The 20,804-nt window shown below is 43.0% G+C and overlaps 1 long non-coding RNA gene across 1 annotated transcript; it reads left to right on the plus strand.

Moving 5' to 3' along the window:
- Positions 1-365: 365 nt before the first annotated feature.
- LOC309388925 lies at positions 366-15,543 on the plus strand. Its single transcript, XR_014174867.1, has 3 exons — positions 366-529; positions 11,492-11,608; positions 13,558-15,543. It is a non-coding gene; the product is annotated as an uncharacterized lncRNA (long non-coding RNA).
- The last annotated feature ends 5,261 nt before the right edge of the window (positions 15,544-20,804 follow it).

The raw sequence follows: 20,804 nt of genomic DNA on the forward strand, positions 1-20,804 counted from the left end.
AATCAGTGCAGTACACTTGAGAAATATGATTGAGAAATAAAACTCAACAGTATCACTTCTAGATGCTTAGTTCATAAATAAGTCTTTCCATTCCATTGTTGTTGTTATTGTTGTTTTGATGCTAAGAGCAGAAATAACATTGAAAGCTGAAGTGGAGCAAAGTGGAGCAAAGAACAAGAACAGAACTGGGTCGAGAACAGAACTATAATTGGATTGAAACTGTATCCTCATGTCATCATCTACATACCTTGTTCTCAACTCCTAAAGATCAGGTGTGTCTTATGTACCATGTTCTTCATCCCATTGGTTGATCCCTGTGCGTGAAGGATAATAAAATCTTGATCCTTATATCTCCCCTCCCAAGATCTGTTTGGAAGAGTCTCAGTTCCAGAGTTGGACTGGGCTCTTCTGTCTATATACATTCTGTGTCCTTGACAGGCTCAGCACCTCTATCCCAATTTGGTGAGATTAATCAAGATGAAGAATTTTGTTCTTTTCGTGTTTTCGGTCCTTTTGTTCTCCACAATTGGTAAGTGTCTTTTATTGGTGGTGGTGGTGGTGGTGGCAGAGGGTGGTGGTTTTGATTATAAATATTGAACAAAGTAAGAAAGAAAAGAAATGGCAAATGCCCTGAAAATATTGGATAGACCAGATCTCTATGCAAGTGAATCAGAGACGGTATTCTATTTTCTTCACTAACGGTTCGGTAGCGGGAGTGTGCGCGCCTTGGTGCAAAATGCAACAGCATTGGGTAGTAAATGGCACTGGTTACTTGGTGCACATGACACCAGTATTTGGGGAACTGCATCAGACGCCAGTGTGCTTCCAACATGCAAATCAATATGCTGATAATTTCCTTTAAAGTCCTTCATGATTTGGGATACTGACATAGTCTTGAGGTCCAGGAGAGAGAATGCTCACTTTGTGAAGTGTTAAAAACTCTTAGTGGTACAGAACTCCCTGTGGCCTCTGAAACATTCTTCCTCCCAAAATCAAGTTGTCCCCTATGTTATGGATTACAGATTAACAGAGTTGGAAGGGACCTTGTAAACCATCTAGTCCAAAAGCAGGAGACCCCAAACTATTTCTGAAAAATGGCAGTCCAATCTCTTCTTGAAAGCCTCCAGTGAGGAAGCTCCCACAACTTGTAAAGGCAAAGCTGTTCCACTGGTTGATTGTTCTCACAGTCAGAAAACTTCTCCTTACTTCCAGATTGAATCTCTCCTTGTTCTGTTTCCATCCATTGTTCCTTCTCTGGCCTTCAGGTGCTTTGGAGAATAGCTTGACCCCCTCCTCTCTGTGGCCGACGCTCAAATATTGGAACACTGCTATCCTGTCTCCTCTGGTCCTTCTCTTCACTAGACCAGCCAGGCCCAGTTCCTGTAACTGTTCACTGTATTTTTTAGCCTCCAGTCCCATAATCATCCTACTTGCTCTTCTCTGCCATTTTACTAGAGTCTCAACATCTTTTATAGAGTGTGGTGACCAAAACTGGATGCGGTCTTCTAGCTATGGTCTTACTGGGGCTTTATAGAGTGGTAGTAGTACCTCACTTGACCTTGATTGAATCCCTCTGTTAATTTAGGATTGCAGTGGCTTTTTTTTTTTACTATCCTTTAACAAGACCCAAATGGGCTGGTTCTGTGCTTGGGCCTGGGGCCCTGAGAGTGTGAAGAGATCTTTCTCCTCATTGGGCGGATGAATGTGGTGGTTCTATCAGCTTCTGTGCACTGCCCATTTTAATTTTTGTATATTGATCTGTTTTTTATTTTATTTTTAAGCCACGTTCACTTCCCAGAGTAATTTCTTGAGATGGCTCATTATATAAATTGAGGACATAAATAAATAAAGCCCTATTCATAAATAAATAAAGCCCTATTCTAAAGACCCTAGCTGCTCTTTAGAAAGGCAGATCCTGAAGATGAAACTCAAATACTTTGGCCACCTAATGAGAAGGAAGGACTCACTGGAGAAGAGCCTCATGCTGGGAAAGATGGATGGCAAGAGAAGAAGCGGACGACAGAGAATGTGGTGGCTGGATGGAGTCACCGAAGCAGTAGGCATGAGCTTAAATGGACTCTGGAGGATGATAAAGGACAGGGAGGCCTGGAGGAACGTTATCCATGGGATCACAATGGGTCGGACATGGCTTCGCAACTAACAACAACAACATTCTTGCTAGAACAGCAAATCAAAGAAAGCATTTGTTGCGAACAGTATGCATATATGTATGGGTGCTTGTTGTGGCCCAGCAGGAGCCGTTGCCGCTGCCACCAGACTCCGAGAGTGAGGGTCCCTATGAGTCTGCTCAGGTGGATGTGGAAGACCCTGGACAGGGTTCCGACTCTGAGCAGGGATCAGAGAGTCTGGTCGGCCACCAGGAGGTGCCTGAGGTATGGAGCAGCGGTGAGAGCCAGGGGAGGGGGGCTCCTGATGTCATGCCTTGGAGCAGTGGGGAGGAGTCATGAGACAGTGAGTCAGAGATTAACAGGGAGTTCCTGGATGCCCATTATCGCCGCGCCCAAAGACGCAAGGAGCATGGGCGTAATTATCGGCGGTAGGGGTTCTCAGCTGTTGATCAGGAGACTCCTCTTCAGGCTCTAAAAGAGTTGACTGTGCATACGCCCTTTGCAGCAGTCAACAAAGAACTCCTGCAAGAAGTTTTGGTCTGGAAAACGTAGCAAGCTGGATAGCTGCTTTCGTGTCTTGTCATGTGAGCTTTGTCGTGGTGGTTTACTGCCACGGAACGTTCTGTCTATCTGTGAAATAAACCTTGTTCATTTGTATTGTTCCGGAGCATGTTCTGTTTGGGCGAAGGAGGAAGGGGGGTCAGAACAGGTGCTTATGTGCAAATTCAAGACCACAACTCGGTCTCTTTGTTAATGGATTCTAGCATAACCAAGAAGTTGTTTGTTTAAAACAACATCACCTAGGTGGCTTCAAGTTATTTGCAGCTTCAGTTGATCCCTAAATTGCAAGCGGGCAGGAGGAGGAGAGGTTTCGAGGTAGGATGACCCACCCACTTTCTGCTCCATATCGGCTTCTCTGCTTACCACATCACGGCAGACAAGGCAGGCGTGGATTGATGAGCCTTCATTGTCACTGCCTCCGCATTTTGCCTCTCTGTTGGCTCCATTTCCTACTGTGAAATGTAGCCAAAGTAACAATGAAATCCAAAATGCATTTTAATTTGTTGGTGGCATTTCTCTCCTGCCCTTTCTTGGGTGGCCCCACAGCAGTATGAAGATTCATTGGCACGTTGCTGCAAGATGGACGGTTTATAAACGTAACAAATAAATATAAATAACCTTGTGAGGAAGGCTGGATTGAGAGAAAGTTACTTCCTCAAATTCACGCGGAGAGTTCCAGATTGGGTCAAGTGAAACTTGAACTACCGTATTTTTCAGAGTATAAGATGCACCTTTTTCCCTCAAAAAAGACGGTGAAAATCTGGGTGTGTATTATACACTGAATGCAGCATTTTTGGCCTTCTGAAACCTCACCCCCTTTGCAAAAATGGCCATGCATAACCTTTAGGAGGCTTCCAGAGTGCTCCTGGGGGCTCGGGAGGGCAAAATTGAGCGAAAAACAAGCCATTTTTTGCTCGTTTTTGCCCCCCGCCCCCAGGAGCACTCTATGCATGCCTTTTTTGGGACAAAAATGGGCCCATTTTCGTGAAAAATGGGCTGTTTTTGGGAGGTCTGCAGAGTGCCAAAACTTTTTTTAAAAAATTTGCCTCTTCAAAATCTTGATGCATCTTATACTCTGGTGCTTCTTATGCTCCGAAAAATATGGTAGGTTCCCTCCTATCTAACCTCCAGCATCAAAGATTGCACCCTACCAACAAAATGACCTCTTGCAAGTCCAAAGAAGAATTGAAGATGATGACTTTCTGCTGCTTGTCTTCTCACTTGGTTGACCAATACCGACTACTCCCAAACCCGAAGTTTCATTATGAGTAATCACGCATACCTATGCAAGTAATCCTCGACTTACAACAGTTCATTTTAGTGACCGTTCATAAGTGACAGCAGCACTGAAAAAAGTGACATGACCATTTTTTCAGTGACTTGGGACCATTGCAGCATGATTAAAATTCAGATGTTTGGCAACTGACTCATATTTATGGCAATCGCAATGTCTTAGGGTCATATGACCAGCTTTTGCGACCAAAGTCAAGGGGGAATCCAGATTCACTTAACAATGATGTTACTAACTTAACAAAGGAAACGATTTACTTAACAACTATCAGAGGTGGTATTCAGCAGGTTCTAACCAATTCTGGAGAAGATGGGCAGAAATTTTGAGTAGTTTGGAGAAGAGGTAAATACCACCTCTGACGGGCCCTGCCCCCATCTATTCTCTGCCTCCCGAATAGTAGTAACTGTGGTAGTAACTGTGAAAGGGATCTTGGAGTCCTAGTGGACAACCATTTAAATATGAGCCAGCAGTGTGCAGCAGCTGCCAATGACGCCAACACAGTTCTAGGCTGCATCAACAGAGGGATAGAATCAAGATCACGTGAAGTGTTAATACCACTTTATAATGCCTTGGTAAGGCCACACTTGGAATACTGCATTCAGTTCTGGTCGCCACAATGTAGAAAAGATGTGGAGACTCTAGAAAGAGTGCAGAGAAGAGCAACAAAGATGATTAGGGGACTGGAGACTAAAACATATGAAGAACGGTTGCAGGAATTGTGTATGTCTAGTTTAATAGAAAGAAGGACTAGGGGAGACATGATAGAAGTGTTCCAATATCTCAGAGGTTGCCACAAAGAAGAGGGAGTCAAACTATTCTCCAAAACACCTGAGGGTAGAACAAGAAACAATGGGTGGAAACTAATCAAGGAGAGAAGCAACTTAGAACTGAGGAGAAATTTCCTGACAGTTAGAACAATTAATCAGTGGAACAGAAGTTGCCTCCAGAAGTTGTGAATGCCCCAACACTGGAAGTCTTTAAGAAGATGTTGGATAGCCATTTGTCTGAAACGGTATAGGGTTTCCTGCCTAGGCAGGGGGTTGGACTAGAAGACCTCCAAGGTCCCTTCCAACTCTGCTATTGTATTGTATTGAATCCCAGCTGATTAGGAGGGGATCAATGGGGATTTTGCAGTAACCTTCCCCTGCCATGTCCACCAAGCCACGCCCACAAAACTGGTAGTAAAAAAAATTGAATCCCAAGGCAAGAAAAGTTTAAAAAAAATGGGGCAAACTCACTTAACAAATGTTTCTCTCAAGAGTCTAAGCTCCGGACTGACACCAGTAGGAAAACGCCATACATGTGAGAAAGCAAACTGGATTTATTCAGCAAGACTCTGGACGTAATGAGGTCATTCTGCAGCAAAACAGCAGTCTGTAAAGTCTGTTAGAGGCAAAGTCAGCGCTGGGAGGCGCCTTAAGTAGGCGAGCCACGCCTCTTCCCTGCACTGGCCCCACCCCGGTGGTTGTCATGTGCTAAAGCTCTGGCCCAGCTCATTGTCGGGCCTGTTCATTGCATTCTTTTTTTTTTTATAAAAAGTTTTTATTTTTAGACAAAGACGAACAAAGCATAAAACATAAAACCATCTTCAATTACATACAGCGTGTCGAATGGTTACAAGATTTTTGTGCATCCTTTCCATAGTCCTTACTTACAATTTGTATGAAATCACATATTATCAATCAAATATATATGTATACATTATTATCACTGTACATCATTTATTTGACTATAACTATTATTCCTTCATTTTAAATGAGAAATTCTAGATATCGGATTCATTTATATTATAACAATTCATTACATCATCTTAAATCTATCCAATAATAATGTATCTTTATATTGTATTCTGTATCATTCTATTATTCTTGTATTATAAAATTCTCTAGTGTCTTTCATTTCCATGTTTTTTTTAATCTAACCACTGATAAAATAAATGCCATATCTTCCCGTAATATTATTTATCTTCTTCTGTTCGTTGCATTCTTCATGCGGCTACACCTTCGTGTCTCGCAGCTCAGCCCCGCTGCTGTTTCTGCCACCAGAGGCCATGGAGCTGATCATGGCTAGTAGCAGCCATCCATGCCACACTTCCTTGTCTCCCTGCTGCACAACTGGGTCACCTCCGTCGCTACTGCAGCCGTCCCAACACCTCCCCGTCACCAGTACTCCATGGTCACTGCCAGTGGTGGGTTCCTACCAGTTTGGACCAGTTCTGAGAAACTGGTAGTGATTCTCTGGAATTGGCAGTGACCCAGGCCTGCCACGCCCCCAAACCGGTTCTCCGGGCGGCAGCACAATCTTGTTTTTTGCTTCTGTGCATGTGCAGAGCAATTTTTATTGCACTGTGCAGTGCACCTACGAGCAAACCAGCAGTAGTGCCTGCTGGAACCCACCCCTGGTCACTGCGATGGTGGTCACAACACCCCCCTTCACCCGTGCTCCCCCCCCCACTTTGGCAAGCCTGGGCCTCAGGGCCTGACAGTTTCACTTAGCACCATACATTTTGGGCTCAACTCAAGGATTACCTGTATTGATTTTAACAACCAATGAAAGCCAGCAATGTGACTCTTAATTTGAGCAAATTAAGAGTGCTACAAAAAGGAGCGCAGAAGCCCACTTAGAAATAAATCAGCAATCCGTTGGTCATATTTCGGGATCCACAACCTGAGAAATGGCTTCGGATTTTCCAAGCTAGGCAGGGCTAAATCTATTTAGCCACAATTGTCTCCCACTTAGAAGATTAAACAGCCTTAAGAGATCCTCCAAAAGTCTCACTGTTCCTCCCTCAAACAAATTGACATCACGTTCCAAGGGGCTGCTCAGCTAATAAAACAGTGCTTGGCAGAGAGCAGCTGCCTGTCCTTTCTGACATGCATTCCAATGGATTTTTTTCCCCAGCATTCCTTTTCGAGTCACTGTTTGCAGAAGATCTGGCTGGTCTCCAGCACGCAGGAATTTTCTCCACCCTTGCCAAACTAAAAATAAAAAAGCTGAAAACATGCTTCTACATAAACCTGTCTCCTGTTAAGACCTTATATGATCTTTTCTGGCTGTCTTTGTTTTTTTTTTTAAGTCAGGCTGTTGAAGAACACATAAATCACAAATGTTCACTTAATCCACTGTCTCCTTGGATTGACTTACCTTGCTATTGTTTCTGCTGCTAGCCTAGCCAGTTTTCTTTAAATGATCATAACAAAAGCAGTCCTATCTATCACCTTAAATGCTTACACCTTCCATTTCCATGGGTAACTACAGTTTTCATTTTTTTTAAATGCTGCTGTCTTCATCACTGTTAATTACTGAGACTTGCTAGGAAAAGCAGGATGGAAAACCCCCATCCGGAAATAAACTGCTAAATGAGGTGTAGAAAATAGATAAGAAAAGACATGATGGGAGAAAATAGGATAAGAAAAGATAGGATTTATGGTTCTCCAGAACCGTAAAGCCAGAAAACTTGAAATTTGGCAGGTATGTCCCTCTTGGCTTCTAGGTGCTCGCTAAGAAAGGATTTTTTGAAATGACCATCAGATCATTAGTATTTCTTGGACAGTATTATATTAACATGCTCTGACGCTAATGAGTTAGACATTCTACTTCCCCTCCCCATCTGAAAAGAATTCTGTTTCAACTGCCATTTGGGCATGGGTGTGGCTAGCACATGACTCATCCGGCCTGTGGGCTTGAAGTTTAGACAATGGGGCCAGCCTGAGGGAGATAAGGGAATAAGAGAGGATCAATGGGGACAACGTGAGGGAGAGAAGTGAGATAGGAGAGGAGATCCCTCTGTGGGGCAAGCCTGAGGGTGAGAAGGAGAGAGGAGACGCAGATCATAACTGCTCATTAATTTTAAAGCTGTAAGTATCGATTTATCAAGTCCAATCAAATAGTTTTGTAGCAGAGCACGGGTATCCAGCTAATATTATATAAGTATTAAATTACAATAGTAATACTTTAACATTGATATTAATTAATATTATATGTTTATTGTCAAATATTAATATTTATTTAAAGTATTTAAACTTTGCTTTTGACATCAATTTGATTTCCTTTTATTTTTCTGGAAATCTATATTATATGTGCATGGCTCTTAAAATACACATTTGGAGATGCCTTTATACTATCTGCAGTTTTTCAACCTAAACGTGTAGCTTTTTTATTTGTTGTTTTCACCAATTCATAATTTTCAATACATGGTTTTAGAAATGATAATTTCATGGCATCACAGTGTTTCAGAGAAATGCATATTTCAAAAATTGGTGTGAAATCACAGATTCATATGAAAGGTGGATAAATGTGGCAGAAGATTTTGGGAATGTGGGGGAAAAAAACATTCTCTTGCACCACTATGTTTACATAGGCAATACAATGCCACAAGGAATCTTGTACTACTAACAGGTTTTAACACTTCACAAAGTGATTCATTCTCTCTCCTGGACCACATTACGCCATGTCAGGGCCTCCACAAGTTTCAGAACTGCCTTTCAAAGATGTCCCAAGTGACAGGTTTTTCTCACACAGTGTCTTTTCTAAAACTCATAAGCTATAAGTTAAAAAGGATTTGGGAACTTGATCTTTTGAGTAAGCAAAATGGGCTCAGGATTTCTGCAGCCTGTGTTAAAAAAAAAGTCAGGATGTCAACCACAACAGTTTGATCAAAGCTCCATCAAAGAGGGATGTGTGCATATCTGTGTGAAATGGGACAACTTGCCACAGTCAACTTGCCATGGCCAACTCATGGTGGGAAAGCTCACAATGGCCAACTTGCCAGAGGCCAACTTGCCACAGGGTAATTTAACAATTCAATTTAATTATTGAAAATAAATAAAATAATAATTTCGTCATTCACATTACATTCTGTCCCTCCTTTCGCACCCTTTCTTTAATTATTCTATTCCACCATTTCTTTGATATTAGTGTAACACTTCTCCGGCAGTGAGTTGGCCAAGGAGAGTTGTCCCGTAATGAGTTGGCCGCGGCAAGTTGCGTATGGCAAATTTGCTGTGGTGAATTGGCATATTGTCACAGACCCGATCTGTGTGTCTGTTTGTGTATTTCTCAACCTTAACAACTTTACGATATGTGAACTTCAAGCTCCCAGAATTCATGCTGGCTGGGGAATTCTGGGAGTTAGTGTCCACACAAGTTAAAATTTCTATGGTTGAGACACACTGATTTATACCATTTATACCAAGAGTATTTTGAAACAATATTAAGCCAGGGACAGGCAGAAGTATCTAAACTGAAATAAAGGTAGGGTTAGAGGAAAAACTAAATTAATTTCATTTCAGCATGGTATTTATTGACCAATGACTTCCCTAGATTTATAATGGTTTGCAAATATGTAAAAGAAATTCCATAGGATCGCAATCCACAGTGATTGCGATCCTATGGCACGCATGCCAGAGGTGGCATGCAGAGTCCTCTCTTTGGGCATGCGTGCCATCTCCGGCTCCTCTTCTGGTTTTCAGCTCACACATGCATGCCGGTCAGCTGGTCCTTGCAGGCGCCGGAATACTGGAGAATGGCCCCCAAAACGCCCCCAAACCAGGTCATTTTTTTAGCTTTTTGGGGGCCTTTTTTGGGTTGTTTTTGGCTGGAAAAATGTTTGGATAATGTCCTGGAAAACGGCCTGAAAACAGCCTAAAAATGGACAAAACCAAGGCCATTTTATGGCCCGTTTGTGGTCTGTTTTCAGGCTGTTTTTTCAGGCCATTTTCAGGTATTTTTGGGCTGTTTCTGCCCTGAAAGATGGCCTCAAAATGGCCCAGAAATGACCTGAAAACAGTCCAAAATATGGCCTGGAAATAGCCCAAAAACAGACATGTGCGTGTTGGCCAGCTGGTATTTTGTGTTTCCGGCACTTTGCCGCATGCACATACAAGCGCACAGACATGCATTTTGGTTTGGGCACTCGGTGCTGAAAAGGTTTGTCATCACTGCCATAAACAACAATAAAGTATCTCACCAACATAATTTGTACTGGAATAAAATCTAAGCCAGGGCTGGGTTCCTGCCAGTTCTAACCTCTTCTATAGAAGAGGTTCCACAAATCTACAGTGTCGTTTAGAACCGGTTCCAGCTCCCTCCCCACCACCCGTCTGTACATCATCAAGATGAAGAGCGAGAGGAGGAATTCTGGGAGTTGAAGTCCACAAGTCTTAAAGCTGTCAAGTTTGAACAGCCCTGGGGTTTTTTTTCTAAAGGGTTAGGGGTGCAAGGGTCTTGACAGCTTTAAGACTTTCACACTTCAATGCCAGAGTTCCTGAGCCAACATTTTGGTTGCTAAGCAAGAGTGTTGTTAAGTGAGTTTCACCACATTTTACAAGTTGGCCATGCCCACCCAATCACATGGCTGCCAAGCCACTCCCACCCAGACACATGGCTGGCAAGCCACTCCCACAAAGCAGGCCACACCTACAGAAGAGGTTCTAAAAAATTTTGAAACCCACCACTGATCTAACATAGTTAATCTCACTGCTCTTCAGTCATATGTTTAATCATTTTCCTTTTGTTGTGTTAACCATGTCAATTTGGAAGTGAGATTTGGAATTTCTGAAGATCTCTCCAGTTTTTTTTTTTTTTTTTTTTTTATGAATACAGGACAAAGTTATATAGTGCATTTCTGTGGTCTAAATGCAAATAGGTAAGCATCAGTGACGTGTGGTGAGGGTTATGGCTGGTGAGGCTGGTGACGTCATCAGGAAGGCAGGGAATGGGACCACGTGTGCAGGAGGCTGTCATTTCTGCCTCCTCAGCTCCTGGGCGCTGCCGGACGGATGTATATAATATTATATACTATTATTTCATGAATAGAGGTGAGGCCCTGCCTCCCCTGCCTCCCCTGACCGCACGTCCCTGGTAAGCATTTGGCATACAGGTGATGTAGCAATACTGTCGAAAGGATTAGAAGGTTCAGCCAGGATAAGAATTATGTCTTCACTCAGCCAAGATATGGGTAGTCCTCAACTTACAACAGTTTATTTGGTGACGGTTCAAAGTTACAACAGCACTGGAAAAAGTGATTTATGGCCATTTTTCACACTTGCAACCATTGATAGCATCCCCAGGATCATGTGATCAAAATTCAGACTCTTGGCAACTGACTCGTATTTATGATGGTCGCAGTGTCCCATGGTCATGTGATCACGAGTTGCGACCTTCTGACAAGCAAAGTCAATGGGGAAGTCAGATTTGTGAACTTGACTGAGTTACTAACTCAACCACTGCAGTGATTCACTGAACAGCTGTGGCAAGAGGGGTTGTAAAATGGGGCAAAATTCATTTAATGACTGACTCACTTAGCAACAGAAATTCAGGGTCAATTGTGGTCGTACGTCGAGGGCTACCTATGCTTGCTGACAAATGCTGAACCAAACTCTTAACAGCTAGGGAATGCCTTGACCTCATGGAGGAAAAAGGCAGACTCTAGCTGTTCAACTTCTTTGAGAAAGTGTCACAATTTGATCATTCTGGATCAATAATTCCTTTTCAATTTCTCTTTTAACAGCTCAAGGTCTTGTTTGCAATGTTTGTAAAGTCAAGGTGGGCTTTGTGTGTTTAAGATCTGGAGAACCCTGCAAACCTAAGCCTGGCCAGCTATGCGAGGTGGCCGAAGTTTATGTAGGTAGGAACAAATCCAATACTTTTCAGAAATTTTATTCAAGACTTGGGGGTACTTATTGTATTTGTACAGCTATTAGAAATAAGGGGTGATCTGGGTACAGATCTTGGAATCATAATTCCTTATAGTTATATTATGAATCAAACTCCGTATAGTTACCGTATTTTTCAGAGTATAAAACGCACCAAGATTTTGAAGAGGCAAATTAAAAAAAAAAGTAAACACTTTTTTTACTTCTTTACGAGGAGCACTCTGCAGACCTCCCAAAAATGGCCCGTTTTTCATGAAAATGAGCCATTGCATAGCTTTTAGGAAGCTTGTAGAGTGCTCCTGGGGGCGGGGGGGGGGGGCAAAAATGAGCAAAAAACCTGCCCATTTTCCGCTCCTTTTTGCCCTTCCCAGCCCCCAGGAGCACTCTGGAAGGCTCCTAAAGGCTATGCACGGCTATTTTTGCAAAGGGGGCGGGATTTTGGGAGGCCAAAAATGCTGTATTCAGTGTATAAGACATACCCAGAATTTCACCTTCTCTTTTGAGGGAAAAAGGTGCGTCTTATACTCCAAAAAATAAGGTATATAGTGAAACTTGACTTTTCTTAAAGTCAACAGTGAGATAAGGCTGGGACTGCAAGGAAAATGCAATTTAGGCTGCATTGATAGGGATTGACTGATCAAAACAATAGAAATAGAAATTTTGTGTGCCGTGTTTTAAGAAGAGTTGGAGAAACGAGGACAGATGAAAAGAATGGCAAATAATTGAAAATGAAGACTCACCAAGTCATCTAATGAGCATATGAGTTGTGTTTGGGTTAAATAACAGGGAATTAAGCAGAACTAGGCTTTTAACAAAATTAAATTTCACTTGATTATTTTTTTTAAAAAAAAGGTACCTGTAAATAATTTATACCAAGGAACTCTCCCTGTTGTAACATCCATGATAACTTTTGGAGAAGCCCGAAGATCACAATTAAATCTGGAATGTTAGATTGTATATCTCCAGGTCAACGTGCATGAACAAAACACAAACTATTATTTTCTAAGCAGAAAAGGAGAGTTCAAAAGAGAAAACCAATATTAGTTTTCAACTCATTAAGCTGATGTGGTCTAATTAGAATCTTATCATAAGGGCTTCTTTCTTCAATCTGAGTCCATTTACAAATTGAAATTATAGATCAGAAAAACTTGTTCCCAAAAAATATAAAAAAAGAACACCTCCCTCCCGAGGTCTGTTTTCACTGGCAGAGGGTTGCAGGAGGTTGTCACAGCCAAAACGGATCTTGGGAGCTCATTTTCTGTGGCAGAGCACTTGGGCCATCACTGGCACCCCTGAAACAAGTGACATCAAGCTGGTCATGCCCAGTGGTGGGATTCAAATAATTTAACAACCGGTTCTGCTCCCTAATGACTGGCTGGATGGGTGTATGATAGCCAGGGTGTATGACAGGCAGCACTCGGCCTCCTGTACCCTGGGAGCAAAAACAGGCTACATTGGGCTGCACACACCCCATGCCCCATTTTGGGTCTAGTAGGCCTCCCTGCACTTACCTGGGAGCCCAAACAGGGCACGTCGGGACTCCCGTAAGGGGAAGGGCCAGCCAGCAAATTAACAACCGGTTCGCCTGAACCAGCTCGAACCAGCTGAATCCCACCACTGGCCATGTCCACCCCGGCTCCCCAAGGTCAAACACAACCTTGATGCGGCCCTCAATGAAATTGAGTTTTACACCCCTGCTTTATAGGAATTGAACCAAGTATAGCAAACTGGAGATTGCATGCATCGATTGAATGAAAATGTGCAAATAGTTATGAGCCAGCCTAAACAATATCTTGGTTTTTGAAGGGGGAGGGGCACACCAGAGTCTCTCCAGGAAGAGACTCATCTGTATGATGCAGAGATGTAACCTGTTATTTGTATATCACGTTTCTGGTTTTTTTTTTTCCCCTTCTCCCATCAGCTGGCTTACTGTTCTTTAAAAGATATGGGTGTGGTGAATTTAGAGAACTCTGCGGCAAGTCCGAGCGGAGGGACACTCCCTTTAGAAGAACCTACAAGCGTACTTGCTGCGAGACCGACTTATGCAATAAGGACTAAGTTTCAATGTCCAATGTTTATAGCAAAGCTCAGCTTTGGCAAAGCGGAGGAAGAGCTGCAATGCTGTAAAGGCTTATCCTGATGTGTGTTTTTTTTCTTTTCTTTTTCCTCTCAGCTTAAAAGAAACACCCACATTGTTCTCTTACCCCGTAATTTTGTTGTCATCCCTAACGCCAGAACAGGGTCTCACCTTCCAACTCTTTGTAAACATGATGGCCGCTCCCACCACAAAGCTGCCCATTTTGTGAGTCCTTCGGAGGAAACATGGTAAGACCACCCCAGGGGTGAAATCTACTTACCTTCACTACTGGTTCGCAAATGTGCTGACATTTTTTTTTACTACCGGTTCTGGTGAACTGGTCCGAACCAGTAGCATTTCACCCCTGGACCACCCGTTTCCGGGGACACACTTAAGTCATTTTGGAGGTTGGATGGCATGTCCTCCACACCCGCCTGAGAAAATGCACAGCTTTCAGTCCATTGTTCCAAAGGTGTTTTTTCAGGAGGCAACCGGACTTTCTTGTTTTTTTCTTTTGAAGATGTTTCGCTTCTCATCCAAGAAGCTTCTTCAGCTCTGACAGGATGGTGGGAGAATGGAAGGATTTATATTCCTTGCAGACAGCTGGTCATTTGCATCCTTTTAGAGGGTCGTTGAAGCACTTGGAGGTTTACCTGTGTCCTCAGATTTTTAGCTATACAATTTGGGATGAACACCCCTTTGAATGGTTTGGGAGTAGGAATGGATTTCCAGAGGAAAAATTGCAGACTACAGGAACCAGGAGAACTTCCTCAGGTGAACCTGAGGACACAGATAAATCTCCAAGTGCTTCAATGAGCCTCTAAAAGGCTGCAAATGACCAGCTGTCTGCAAGGAATATAAATCCTTCCATTCCCCACTATCCTGTCACAGCTGAAGAAGCTTCTTGGATGAGAAGCGAAACATCTTCAAAAGAAAAAAACCAAGAAAGTCCAGTTTCTGGACTTTTTCCTTTTTTGTAGTTATAAAAACTCTGTAAAAAAGATGTTGAGAATCTAGAAAAAGTGCAGAGAAGAGCAGCCAAGATGATTAGGGGGCTTGAGGCTAAAACATACGATGAACAGTTGCAGGAACTAGGCATGGCTAGTCTAGTGAAGAGAAGGACCAGGGGAGACATGATAACAGTGTTCCAATACTTGAAGGGCTGCCACAGAGAGGAAGGGTTCAAGCTATTGTCCAAAGTACCTGAAGGCCAGACAAGGAATAATGGATGGAAATTGAACAAGGAGAGATTCAACCTAGAAATAAGAAGAAATTTTCTGACAGTGAGAACAATCAAGGAATGAAACAGCTTTGCCTTTGCAAGTTGTGGGAGCTTCAACCTTGGAAGCTTTCAAGAAGAGACTGGGCTGCCATCTGACAGAAATGGGTAGACTCTCCTGCTTGGGTGGGGGATTGGACTAGATGACCCAGAAAATCCCTTCCAACTCTGTTAATCTGTTAATTTTGCTCTTTTTCCCTGGTAATGATCATATCAGCCTTAAGGGACAGACAGAGTGTGCAAATTAAGCTTTTTCTATCACATAACGCTCACTATTTTTTTTTCTTTCCATGTAAAGACTAAAAAAGGAAGAGTACCGTTTTTGTCTACAGCAGGAAAAAAATGCTTATGCGGTGATAAAAATGAAAGATGCTTCTTTCATTTTTGAAGCATCCAAATCTATATAAGGATCATGTATATAAAGAGAAAGCTGTGCTGGCTTGCCTTCGCGTTCTGTATTATTGCTGTCTTTTTCGTTTAATGCTTTGATATTGTACAGCTTGCTAACCACTTCGGATTGACGGAATGAATAAAACTGATTATTTAACCACTCCTCTTCCATCTAAGCCTTTTTCTTCTCCTAGTTAGGATTTGGCAGTTTGGCAAAGGGGTCTTATCAAAGATGGTATTCAGCAGGTTCTGACCAGTTTTGGAGAATCGGTAGCGGAAATTTTGAGTAGTTTGGAGAACTGCTAAATACCACCTCTGACTGGCCCCATCCCCATCTATTCTCTGCCTCCCGAGTCCCAGCTGATCAGGAGGGAATGGGGATTTTACAGTATCCTTCCCCTGCTATGCCCACCAAGCCATGCCCACAGAACCGGTAGTAAAAATATTTGAATCCCACCATTGGATCTTATGATAGTTGATGGATTCACCTATGATTTCCAATTCCCAATGATTTAATGATAGAACAGTTGATTATGAACCACCAAGTCACTGTCAAGTCATAGTGACCACATAGATTTTCCACACGAGGATCTTTCTCTAAAGTTTTTCCAACAGAGTCCTGATCCCAACTTTGAGTCCTTCTATCTTGCTGCTAGTCCTCCTCTACTTCACTTTCTTCCCACCTTCCTCAGCATTAGAGCCTTCTCCAGGGAGGTGGATCCTTTGCAGGATCTAGTCTGGGTTGGTCATTGGGACCAAAGGGTCTTTGCAGAGATGAGCATCACATTATTTAACAACCGGTTTGCCCAGAAATGAAAATGTGAGTGTGTGCTTTCCGTACATGGGCGTGGCTTCAAACAGACAGCGAAGTCCACAAATCTTAAAGCTGTCAAGTTTGAACACCCCTGGGTTTTTTTTTCTAAAGGGTTAGGGGTGCAAGGGTCTTGTAACTTGACAGCTTTAAGACTTGCGTGCTTCAAATGCCAGAGTTTCTGAGCCAACATTTTGGTTGCTAAGCAAGAGCGTTGTTAAGTGAGTTTCCACCACATTTTACAAGTTGGCCACGCCCACCCGGTCACATGGCTGGCAAGCCACTCCCACCCAGTCACATGGCCAGCAAACCACTCCCACAAAGCAGGCCACACCTACAGAAGAGTTTCTAAAAAAATGTGAAACCCACCACTGCACTAATATCAAAGAAATAGTGGAATCGAATCATTAAAGAAAAAAGGCAAAAGGAGGGACAGCATGAAATGTGTATGGCAAAAAAATAAAGTATTATTTTTATTTATTTTAAATATTTAAATACCCTGTTTTCCTGAAAATAAGACCTCCCCGGATAATAAGCCCAATTAGGCTTTTGAGTGCATGCTCTAAAATAAGCCCTCCCCCCAAAATATTGCAACACAGCAGCAGCCATGAGGTGCCACCTCCTGCACCTGAAAAACAATAGCACCTCCCCGAAAATAAGGCCATGCGCTTATTTCAGGGGTCAAAAGAAAATAAGACCATATCTTATTTTCGTGAAAACATGGCAGAATTGTTAAATTGTCCCACAGTAAGTTGTCCCAAGGTGAGTTGTCTGTGGCAAGTTGTCCTACATTGACTTGGCCATGACAAATTGGCATGGCGAATTGGCTTCACAAAATGGGCTGTGATGAGTTGCCCCATTCCATTCCTTAAAGTCCTGAAGACCTGGCTCGGTCAGTTGGCTTGGGGGTCCAACGGAGGCATATCACACTGGAGTTGGTTGACGGATTAGTGGAAGATCCCACCTGCCCTCTTGTGCATCCCCTTTCCTTCCTCCCCATCTTTTTAATTGTAATTTTTATTGTCATTAGAAATATTTAGCCTTTATGGCTTTATTGGCTTTTAACATCATAAGCTGTCTAGGGTCACCTTGAGGTGAGATAGGTGGTGAGAAAATCTAATCAGTAAGCAAGCAAGTAAATAAGTAAATAACATCTGGCCAATTCACATAGAAATCAAACTGGTTAGGACATGCTGCTCTCCTCCTACTGCACTTTTGATTATCTGTTTACGTATTTCCAAATCTATGGGTGCCAACAACCTTCTGTTGTTTGCTGGCTGTTGGTGGGAAATTCCAAGACCTGGTGTGATGTCCTAATATTTCTGGAAGACAAGGAAGAACATATGGGGGATAAAGGAAAGCAACATGGTTATGTGTGCCTCCATAGGCAGAGACAACTGGAGAAAGCAATCACAGATACTTGGCAAATATGCCTCATTTTTCATCCTTTCAAAAGAATTGCTTAATACATGTTCCAGCGTGTTGCAAATTATATTTCAAAGCATGCACACTGATCCAATATAGGCACGAGAACACAACCAATTGTTACTCTGATACTAGGCTCAGTTGCTTCCATTATCTTACTAATAAGAAAACAGTTCAGGGCAAAAATTAGTTTGAACCCCTATAATCTCTCCCTCCCTCCCTCTCTCTTTCCCCCCTCTCTTTTCCTCTCTCTCTCTCCCTCCCTCTCTTATGGGGGGAGGGAGGAACCCCTGAACTGGTGCTGGGTGGTGGGACTCTGATGTCTAGAGGCCAATGATCCTAGGAGCAATGCGCCGAAGACCAGCTGGAAGGCCAGCTAGCCAGTGGAGAGATGGGGCATCACAACACAGGCAGGCAACCAATTGCTACTCTGATACCAGACTCAGAAGCATCCATGATCTTACTAATAAGAAAACAGTTAAGGGCAAAAATTAGTTTGAACCCCTATAATCTCTCCCTCCCTCTCTCTTTCCCCCCTCTCTCTTTCCCCCTCTCTCTTCCTCCCTCTTTTCTCTCTCTCCCTCCCTTCCCCATGGGGGGGGGAACCCCTGAACTGGTGCTGAGTGGTGAGAATTTGACGTCTGGAGGCCAATGAATCTAGGAGCAGTGCGCTGAAGACCGGCTGGAAGACCAGCTAGCCAATGGAGAGGCGGGGCATCACAACACAGGCAGCTCTGCAGGAAAAAAACAACTGATATCCGGGAGACGAGAGCGACAGGGTCACATTGCGGCTTTGCGTTGTAATGGGCTCCAGGAGGAGGGGACCCCGTCTCCCTCATTGTGAAGTGCACTAAATTTCACTATGCTGCGCAAGGTGCTGAGAGAACAGTGAGCAGGCCATGGAGTTGGAATAGATTGAGTGAACTTTTGTTTCCCTGCAAACGATGGCGAGAAATGCGATGGAGAAACACAATGGAGCTGGGCTGGGGCGATGGCGTGTGTGCCCACAAAGAGGGCTCTAAGGGCCACCCCTGGCACCCGTGCCATAGGTGCACCACCACTGATCTAGACAAAGACACCCAGGTTGTCTAATGTGCCAACAAATATAATTCACACTGACTTTTTTTAAACAAACAATTGATTGCAATGGCTTTGTTCCATTATTATTTTGTGGGGGTACGGGTGGGGGGGGGAGGATGTTTATTTCTTCTGAGTTTCCAGAACTTTGACATTTGATAAGATTCTAATTAAATTGGTGGAGCTGACAAATGTCACATATTAAATTAGATTAAGCCCTACAAATGAAACTACTGGGGGAGGTAAACGTATTGTGCTGTGGTACGGTTTGATAAATAAATCACAACCAGATGTACATACTGAATTGTAAAAATCATTGTTTATAACCTATTGTAGCTCGATTCTGTTTTTAAAAAGTTAAAATCAAACAATGAGTTAATTCTCAGGGCTTCACCTGTGGTGGCAGTCAAGCTTCATATACATGCGGATGGATTAATGGAGGGATGGGGTACTGTATTTTTTGGAGTATAAGACGCACCTTTACCCTCAAAAAAGGGTGTTTTTTGCTCATTTTTGCCCCCCCTCCCCCGTTCCAGGAGCACTCTACAAGCCTCCTAAAGGCTATTCATGCCCTTTTTTTGGGGGGGGGGGAAGGGCATGAATAGAACACCCATTAAATACTTCATGCTGATACAACTGCTTAGTAGCATTTGGGGTGTGAGGGAATGAATACACAGACATCTAACAATCCACTGATTGTCCTAATGTCTACTACTACAGTCTCTCAAGGAGGCTCTAGCAGTGTAAATGGAGGATGAGGAGTCTCATCTAGTTTCTGCAGGAGACTATAGATGTGCTCAGTATATAAGGAGATTCTCGGCTCAGAAGAGTAGTATCAACTTTGCTGCCATCTAGAGCTTATCTAGATTTTATAAAACCCAGCCATGAAAGTACTATTTAAATGGGAAGAGTTGATATTGCATGATTAACCAACCACACTTGCACAAAAGATGCTTTAAGATTTACACTGATGGTCCACAACAGAAGAACCTACAATTAAGATATCTCATGAAACAACAATCACCCTGAGACCCTATAAGGGTAGGATAAATCCAATTTTTTTCCAACAATCTGGAATGATAGAATTAGGAGAGATCATCTAGGTCAGGGGTGTCCAAACCTGGCAACTTTAAGACTTGTGGACTTCAACTCCCAGAATTCCCCAGCCAGCTGGCTGGGGAATTCTGGGAGTTGAAGTCCACAAGTCTTAAAGTTGCCAAGTTTGGACACCCCTGATCTAGGTCACCCTGGAGTGGTGTGGTGGCCTAGAGGTGGAGCGCTCACTTCACAATCAAGAAGCTGTGAGTTCGATCCTAGGTAGAGGCAGATATTTTGCACAATGAGAATATATCTGCTGAACAAACTCCACATTGGCAACAGGAAGGGCATCTGGCCAGTAAATACTCAGCTCCATTAAGTTGCCCAGACTCCACCCCACAAGGGATTATGGGGTTGTTAATAGGAGATGATGATCTAGGTCACCCTGCATAGTGCTGGAATTTAACTGATGGCTCTCTAGCCAGTTTTTTTTTAATGTTGGCAGCTTTAAGACTGGTGGACTTCAACTCCCAGAAACACTCAGCCTGCATGAACTTAAAGAGCCAGGTAAGTTCTCCACAACTTTCCCATGAGTAGCTGTGAGGGACTTAAAGGGAACCTTGTCACTAGATTATTCCCCTGGTAAAGTGCCAATTGCAATAGCTTTTTTCATCATTGGCTTCATTGTCTGAACCATTGTCTCTGCTTGGCCATTGGACAGAGAATGGATCACCTTTAAGTTCATCTTTAGAATGAATTCCTGCATTGTTTGATTTGCAAACTGGACCTGATCTCAAATAAACTCACCTACATAACATTGTGTTCTCTCTTCCTTTTTAAATCTCCTTTATATGCCTTGATATTAAATATATCATTTGATATAAGAGCCACAGTGGCACAGTGGTTAGAATGCAGTACTGCAGGCTATTTCTGCTGACTGCCGGCTGCCTGCAATTTGGCAGTTCGAATCTCATCAGGCTCAAGGTTGACTCAGCCTTCCATCCTTCTGAGGTCTGTAAAATGGGAACCAAGATTGTTGGGGGCAATAGGCTGACTCTGTAAAATGCTTAG

This window comes from Natrix helvetica (genome assembly GCF_964273705.1).
Source record: "Natrix helvetica genome assembly, chromosome: 1".
NCBI lineage: Eukaryota > Metazoa > Chordata > Lepidosauria > Squamata > Natricidae > Natrix > Natrix helvetica.